This window comes from Grus americana, chromosome 1, assembly GCF_028858705.1.
Source record: "Grus americana isolate bGruAme1 chromosome 1, bGruAme1.mat, whole genome shotgun sequence".
NCBI classification, from domain to species: domain Eukaryota; kingdom Metazoa; phylum Chordata; class Aves; order Gruiformes; family Gruidae; genus Grus; species Grus americana.
In genome coordinates, this window is record NC_072852.1 from 215,268,089 (window position 1) to 215,277,455 (window position 9,367).

Genomic DNA, 9,367 nt, shown 5'->3' on the forward strand with positions numbered 1-9,367 from the left:
TCAATGACAACTCCTGGAGGTGAACCTTGGCCATGGGCACTTATCCCACCAAAGTGAACAGACTGGTGCCGCGGCCTCACAGAAGATGTCTGCATGGAAGGAAAAACTTCAATTATTCTTCAGCAGTAAATCTATTCCCTAAAAATAGTTTTTAGCAAGTAGCTGGGAGAGATTTTTTTGGATGCTCTGCGAAGAGTCAAGGAAGCATGGAAACTTATGCATCTTTGGAGGGGAAAAGAAATTCCTGGCTTTCCAAGGGGATATTAATGACTAGCAGATGGTTAAGAGACTAGAAAAAAATGGATATTTCAAGGATGCCATGAAATGGCACGACTCCTACATCTGGCTACCCATTGAATTAAATTATTAGGTATTCCTTTTTTTGTGAATGGGATTCACCAGCACTGACCTGCTCAGGCCAAGACAAGCAGGTTTATATCCCTGCCCCAGTCAAGCCCCTGGCTGCTACTCATGTAAGTCTTTACCGGTCAGTGGGGCCATTTCTCCCACCACCATGCTCCCATAGGTGATTTTTCACAGAAATGCAATGTGAAGTATGTTTTTCATCACTTCTGGCCCTTTATACGCTCATTCCACATCCCTCTGTGTGTTAGCTAACGTGAGAACTGTAGATTCCGCCTGTTTCCAAACATGAGTTGTAAATCGGGGGATTTTTTTTATCTTTCGGTGAGCCAGTTTGGTTAGCTTTATTATTGCTATTGTCACATAAATCGACGGTTACCAATAGCCAAATTCATAGCATTTGCCACAGCTTCTCTGGGTGGCAAAATCCTAGCAGCAACTGCCTGCTATTTATTAAGTCAAAGGCACTCAGTTTTATTTCAATTGACAGATGTCTGGTTATCTGGCAGAAAAGCATGAGTTGTATTCCCATGGATGCACAATTGTGTTGAAATATATGTTAGTCAAAAATCTAGTTACCTTCACATAAATGCAAACGTCTGCTTCTTTCGTGATGAACAGCAGTTCTTCGCATCCTCATCTGAATTCAGTCCATTCATTTCCTAGTCTTCGGGGAAAAAAAAGAAAGAGCAAAAAAATAGGTCCAGAATCATGTCCAAAGCTTAGCAAGGCCAATTGCTGACTAGCAACATCTGTCCCATACCCATGCAAACCCCACCAGGGAAGTGCAGTCTTCTGAAGTTTTGGAAAGGAGGAAGGCAGCACTGCTAGATCCCCAGTTGGAAGCGGTGCATGTTGTACACGTGGCTTGGATGCAGAGAGTTGCAGGAATGCTGCTGCAGTTTAACGCCAACCAGCAGCTCATGTTTTCATCCATTTTCTGTGCACACACTGCAGGGTTTATAAATCTCCACTTTACATCCAGAATATTCCTGGAAAACAGATTGCTTCTGACAAGGGTTTCTTTTTTATTATTTTATTTTTGAAATATAGATTTTTTTAATACAACATGCTTCCATTGTGTTATATATTGCAGATGACAAACTTCCCAGCTGGTAATTTCCAATCATTTATAACACTGTCGTGAGAGTCCATATTTTTATATCATACCATATATCTGAAATACGTTGGAAAATATAAAATTATATGGAACTGATAATAAATACATCTCAACAGACAGACACACGCATGAGAAAACTTTCAGATTTTCTTCTCTGCCATATTATGTCTTTTATCTATTCTCCACATATCACTCTCCAAGGCTCTTGCTGGGAGTTTGACACTGGGAAGCCAGCAAAAGTGAACAGCCTCTGTTAGGTTACAGAAGCTATTCTGTCTTCGTCTCAGAAAATCTCAGGCTTTCATGAAGCAAGTCATAAAAAAAAAAAAAAATCTCTGATCTTCAGTTGACATTGTCCAGGAAAGAGTAATATACCCAACACACCTGGTTAGAGGGGCAGCAAGTGAAAGGATTGGAGCACAAAATGAGATTGGAGCACCTCTAGCAGCTGGGGTGAATTAACCGTGCCCTCATGGACAAGATTTGTGACCCATGGATGAGCCTGCGGTCAGGTTCTGCATCTTCTGAAGGCAATCTTGTTCTGTTAAAGGGGCATCATTAGATGGCCATATTTACCAGCTCTTAAAAAAATATTGCAACCAGGACTGGCTGAACAGCAAGCTTCAGTAGCGAGGTAAACGCTTGCAGAAAGGAAAGGGAGAAGCATCTTGCTGAGAGCTGTTTATAGCACACATAGGTGCCAAGTCAGATCGCATCCATCTCTCCCATGATCCCCTAGTCCCTCACAGACAATAAGGAGCACGTCCTCAAGGTAAGGGAAGCCTTAATATTCCCATACTGAAACACTGAGAGATCGAGTAACTGGACCAAGGTCATACAGCAAATCCATGCATGGCAACTGAACACCAAGTTCTTGCAGTTTCACACACTGATTACAAAACCTTCCACCTCTCAAAATAAGAGGGGGTCAGGTGAGAGATAGAGCCCTTCCTGAACTCCCTGGGAGAAGCAGCACAGTCCCAGGATCTCACTGCATCGCCAGTTTTAAGGGGCACTTGCCCGTGGCAGAGATGGTTTGGGTATAGAAGGGGATGACTCCATCTGTCAGACACGCCAAAGTGATTTTCGCCATCGTTTCAGCAGCGTGATGTCCACTTCGTGAACTGGCCGTGGTCAGGTGTCACCAACAAATGAGCATCACAGAAATGGGACCCCAGCAAAATGGACTCAATTAGTAATTAAAATCCTGGGGGGGTTCCCTCCACTGCCAACCTGCCACCCTGGTGGGAATCATCCCCCATTGCCAGAGGTTCGATAGACCAAGCACAGCTCTTAACCAGGTTGTTCCCATTGCAAAAGCCACCAGGACAGCTGGAAACAAACCCTGTGTGACCCATCACTGAGTCCGTGGCCTTGTATTCACACCAGAATACACCAGCGTCACCACGGGGCACCCACTGCTCCCCAACATCCAGCCCTCGTTTTCTTCACCTGCTGCTACCCCACCCATGAAAATGTTCAAGCTGAGTTTCTTTTCCCCCACATTTCTCTCTCTTTTTTTTTTTGGATGCTGCAAAGCATTCACAGCAGGAGTCACCAATCTCTGCTTGGAGTGGGAAATATTTCCAGATGGTCTTGGAAGCACCTTTTATTCACAGCGTGCTCCTTGTTACAGTTAAACAGGGAGAAGAGGAAAGCACCTCCCTTCCATGAGTGTTTTTGTGGGATGGAAAAACTATTCAGACTCCAGGGCGGGGAGAAAATCTACCAGAGCTTCACTGTTTTCTTGGATTTTACCCTGTTCCAGCTGCTTAAATTCCTCTGCCATCAGTTGTTGCTGCTTCTTCCTCTCCTGCTGTCCATGGGGGAAAATAATAATGTTTAAATATGAAGTCCCAAAGCGACAATGTTGTGTGTGGCTTGTTTTAATTCCACCATGAAAGACCCAAAACAGAAGATGGGGGGGGGGTTACAATCATGTGTTATGCATTTGCCAACAAATTCTTTTTACAAAGAGAAGCAGGCAGCAAGATCTTCCAGTCACTGGAAAATTTTAGAGGTCTTCATGTGAGCAACCTGACAGGACCACAGCATAGGATTTTGTCCCATGAGGAGATAGCAATTCAGGTACTCAAAACTAGAAATACCCAAAACAACTTTGGAAAATCCTGGCTATTGTTACTTCTGGTGCTTTATTTGACTTGACTCAAAAGATGCCTTCAAACCATGTAAATAATCATTTCCCATTAAAAAGGGGAGATACTAGGGGTGCAGAAGCCATTTTGGGTGGCTTTTCTAAAGCAGCCAAATCTTGTTTCCATTTTATGGAGCTGGCTCAGGGCTCAGAAAAGGTTTCCAGTAGCTGCTGATGCTGGGCAGCTGCAGGAGCAGGAGGTGCCATCAGGCACCACGGCGTGCACAGGACACAACACCCCATTAGCAGCATGTGACCACATTAAGGAATAAAGGGCCAAGTTTTTCTCTAAATTACTGTCTAATTTACAGGTCAAACCCTTCAGCATGGCAATGCAGGATAATTTAGGAAAGGCCTTGGCTGCTCAGGAGGTTTTTCCCTTGTTTTTTTAAGTGCAACAGATACCACACTGGTCAGGTCCTGAACTGGAGGTGCCATTGGTTCTTCCAGGGTTAACCACAACAGCCAGGATCTGCTGAGCTCCTTGCAGCCCACAGCCTGGCACAGGCACAGGTGATGTGAGCTGTTTAAGGAGCAGCAGCATGGGACCAAGTAGGTTCAGAGGTGACAGCGTGGCTGCGGGATCCCTAATTCCAAGCCTGTGATGCATAGGGATTTTCCTCCAGCTCCTGCCTCTGGAGTCACACTGTCAAGTGAGCATCACAGCTTGGAGATGTTGGGGGGGGGGGAAGAGAATTTCCTAATTTTGGGGGAGAATTAAAGGGTTTTACACCCACATGCACACACGAGCCAATAATGTTTGTGATTTTCAAGCCAGCCTACATGACTGGAGATGGCAGGGTCACAACTGCTTCCATGAAAACCCAGCTCAGCTGCTCCTTCCCTGGAAAAAGACCTCCTCATACCCTTTCTACTTAATGCATTAACCCACAAAGTTCAGCCACAGTCTTCCCCTGAAAAGACATGCCGTGAGCGTCCATGGGAGTTCCATACACCTTAAACCAAGACCACTTGGGCTTTTCCAAAAAACGCCATCATCAATCAAGTGCTTTTACTCTAATACAGTTAAGGATGAAAGTATGTTCCTATAAGACATTATTGTTTGTAAGTAAAGCAGACATTATGGTTGTGAGAGTATGTTAATATAAAATAAACCATATATGTTAATATAAAAGAAACCATATAATATTACTATTGTTTGGTACACAGAGAAAAAATCTGGTCTAAGACAAGCACAGGTGATCATGGTAATACCTATGCAGATGTAGCCCCTGGGCCATATCCCAGTCTCAATTCCATTGGTAGCAAGCCAAGGCAACTTAATGAATTTGATTGAATTTACTCTATGCAACAGAAAAAATTGGCCTACCAAATCTTTTTTAAGCATATGTGTGTGTGTATGTGTATGTACATTTTAGATGGCTTGATAAATCCACAGCTATCTGGATTTGGAACTAATCTTACCCTGTGTGTAACCAACATGCTGGAAAAATTACTTTATGGGCAGCAAGAATAATTCTTTGTAGTCATAAATCAAAGATCTTTAAGAGGGAAAGATGCATCATGGAATTTTTTTATTCCTCTTACCAGAAAGTCTTACATGCATGGCCACATTAAAAGATGTTTTCAAATGAAAACTGAAAATAGTTTCAGAAAATAAGACAGCAGAAAGCACATGGGGCTTGGTTTGATACTAAGGAAATATAGGCTGAAGGAGAATATTACCAGCTGTGATTCATCTGATGCAAGAGATTTTGCTTTCAAAAATAAGCTTGGTACGGCAGAAGGGTCAAAATCGTACCTGGGATTTAGGATTACGTTATCTGCTGTTCTGCAACATGGTGGCAGAGAGAAAAGTCTTGCTGATAGTGCTGATAGCGGGAATTGGAGACTGAGGATTAAGCAACAGCACAGATAGCAACCAGCTTTCTTCTGTTAGCCTTTCATAGATTGCAAGAAAAAAGGGTGCCTGCCCACGTGAAGCAGACATAAGCTCTATGCCCTGTTGATGAGGCGCTGGGTAGGAGACGAATAACTACCAGAAAGGTTGCATTAGTATTTAGACTGGGGCTGAAGGAATGGCTGAGGGCTTCTAAGAAGGGTGTGGACTAGCGAAAAGTTTCAAAAGCCATGGGAATGCAGATCTGAAGAAGAGGGTAAAGACCTGCCCAAACCCTCTCAGCCTACGCTGTCCAAGAGGTCCCTCTCAAATCAAGGGTGCTCCTCAACGGGTCTCATTGCGAGATCAGGCTGGAGTTGCGTTGGAGACCTGGTTGTGGTGGGCACACTTATGGTGTTGGTGTTACCTCGTCCAGCTGCTCACCTCTGCCTGCCTGCCAGGACAACAGAACATCTCAGGGTCCATCTGCCCAACCAAGGGCTGTTGGTAGCACAAGGTTTCATGGCAAAGCTGAATGGGTGGCATCTGCTCGGGCTTAGGAGCTGGCTCTTGTGTGGCTCAGCCACCTCTGTGCATGCATCAGAGCCCCAGATATAAACCGTGTCCCTCTCTGAGGGTCCACAGACTTGAAATCTGGTCTGAATCAGACTGTTTTCCAGGCATTTGTCCATGGAGCAGAGGGTGTGCAGAGGAAAGGCTTCACTCTGCAGTTTGGCACAATTCAACCCAAACAGCTCTCTCAAACTTAGAAGATACGCAGACGAGACAAGCAATGGAAAGAATTTTGCAAGGAAACAGTATTAAAAAATTCAACATTCACTTAACCGTGCACAACCAGTAAAGAAAGTTCTGCAAGCTAGCAGTACAACTAGCAAGCTTTACCCTGCTTTGAGTGTCAAGGGGTGGACAGGTGACCTCCAGAGGTGTTTTCCCACCTCAATTACTCTACGAATTAGGGTTATAATTATGGTTTGGCTTTTCTAAGGCTCCTTTCACCAATAAACCAGCCTTGCACTTCTTTCCAAAGGCTAAGCTGCACCACACCCCATTAGATCGTTCTGTGCACTTTTAACAACCGGAGAAAGAGCTTAAGGCTCTGCTGGGCTGAAGCAGCAAACACAAACCTCACAAGTGAGAGACACAGACCCGGCAGAAGAGCTCAAGTCTTGCAACACCCAACCCCATGCCATAACCTCGCTCGTTAAATGCTGCTCCCTCCCCGCTTGCAATCCCAGGTGTGACTGTGCACTGCGGGCGCATGTGCTCCTTGCTTGCTAAGCTTGCTTTTCTCACAGCCGGCCAAAAAAAATCTCAGCCAGACCCCGTGATGGGAGACAGATGCGGAGCCACTCCCAACATCCTGCTCTGCCTCACGCACTGTCTACCACATCACCACCTAAATTGGTTCCAGCATCATCCTCGTTGCTGATGAGGTGCAAAGCAGATGCAACACAGCCAGATCTCCCCGTGCCAGCTGGAAGAGGTGAGCTTTGGTGTATAGCAACATGCTCGATTCCAACGGGTGCCATCAGTCAAATCTAACACCAGAAGTTCAAAATACCTCTTCACGACACAGGAATCATTTGGGCCTTGGATTTATCCTCAGTGCTGCATAACATTACCCATTACCTTTACAGCAATAGCGAGGAATTTCCAGGTTGAGCAAGAAATTGCTTGAACAGATGCCAACACATCCCAGAGTAACTGGGTAAGAAAGCCAACGTCCATCCACCCCGGTGCTGTGTGCCAGCTCTAAATTCATGTACCATCTGCCCTGCCATGCTGAGGCCAACATGAAGGTGTGTGCTGGCCACTAGAGCCAAAAAAAATTATGAGTTTGGGGCACGTGTTCAAAAAGTCAAGTGGAAGAAAGAAGGTCGTGGGCCCTTCTTCAAAGAAAAGGCAACAGGAGGTACTTTGGCACCAATGTGAGTTGGAAAACAGGGCTGGCACTTGCTCCTGGACTAGTGGTGGGATCGCAGGGAGGCAGCTCGTGAAGGTCTGCTCCAAGTGAGGAACATCACATGCAGAGAGTAGATAGGAAACAGGCACAGGAGACAGGAGGGAGCCTGAGAGACAGATTTTGGCTGCTTGCAATGGGGGTGCAGCACAGAGGAGGGGCTGGGCCTGGGCCAGGACTCTCTGCAACCTTTGGTCCCTGAGGGAAATATGGTTAACAACCTCCCCAGCCAAGCTGTGCGACAGGGTTGAAGGCCTGTTGTGAAGTCACTGGGTTTTCTAATTCTTCTGGCACTGAACTGCAGCAGGAGGAAGTCGAGCTGCAAGAACACACCATGGGCCACTGTGATGCTCAGCCCCAACAGGAGTCAGAGGTGGTGTGCTCAGAGCTGTGGTGGCACTCTGCACGTCCTGCCACCAGGCACAGGACCTTATGGAAGAGCATCTCTTTTACTTTGAGATCAGCCAACAGGAATTTGCATGCAGATGGTCCAGCGACTGCACTGGACTGGACAACTGGATGAAGATGGATAATGTTTTCCAAGAGGAGGTGGTAGAGCAGAGTAGAGCACACAGGACGTGATTTCAGTGCTGTTCGTAAGGACTTTGCCACTTGTTCAGAAGCTGAATTTCTGTTCCTGTCCAGCCCCGTGCTGGGACTTCTCTGAACTATTCACCCGTACATCATCTGCTCAAGCATCAGCTATTTCAGCTGCTGCACTGCTGGATCCATCTGTCCTGGCTGAAAGCCTCTATACCTTCCAAAATGGGGCTTGGACAGCCAGGACCACGAAGAGACTGAAAGTGTTTTATGATTAGCTAAGCACACATGTCTGTTCTGGGGTGCTCAGGAATAGAACGATGGTGTAGGTGACTTCGGAGCACTGTGCGAAGAGCCAGCACATACCTCTGTACTGTTTCTTCTGTGCCATCCTCATAGCCCATCCCCCAGTGCTGCACAGAAAACCATAAAGTGGTACCTCTGGCTTAGCTGGATGTCAATGCAGAATAAAACAAATACTCACATGCCTACTTATTTAGTGTGTTATCTGAATTTCTGAACACACCCCCCCCCGCACAAGCAATAATGCAAGGCACAGATTATCTATAATCCACTGACAGCTATTGATCCATGAGGCTATCAACAAACCAGAATGATACATAAGTCTTATTCAATGTGCAAACATTTGCCCATGATAGCATTGGCAGCAAGAAGACCCGGATAAATTTTGTGAATAACGCAATACTCTAAATAAGACATCAAGACTTTTTCTATACATCCTTAAACTGAATTACTGAGGAACAAGGTATTTTCTCTGTAAATTACTTGCTGCTATAATTCATGGATAAAGAAAAAATATACACTGTTTGAAAGCAATAATGGCCTCATCCTTTCCTCTGAGATGTCCCTAGATAGCGTCCTCCAGAGCATCAGGAGAGCTGTTCTGCTGCTAAGCAACAGGCAGACTCCCAGACAGCTGATGATTTTACCAAATAGATGAGTGCCAAAGGTAAAATATGGGCAAACGCAGCAGTAGATTTCTTCTCCCCCACTTTTTTCCACCCCCAGCAAGTTCATTCAGATTTGACAGTCAGCAGGTGTTGTTTCAGATTTGCATCCACGTCCCCAGGCAAATGGAAACAGAAATCCAATGTACTCATTCCTGTGCCACTAACACCTAGACCTAAGGAGAGCTTCTTCACTTGCCGGGAATGAGATGTGTCTTTGCATGCCAAAGTCCAAAATTAGAGGGCAGCCTTGCCAGCTTGCTTGGAGCTGGCATGCTCCAAGGAAGCATTTAAGTCTTTTTGCTGGGTTAGATTTTCCTTCCCGTGCCAGATGATTTTTTCTGCACACAGACACAGCCTTGTGTGTGAAGGCAGAATGAACTATGGTGAGACAGCAACA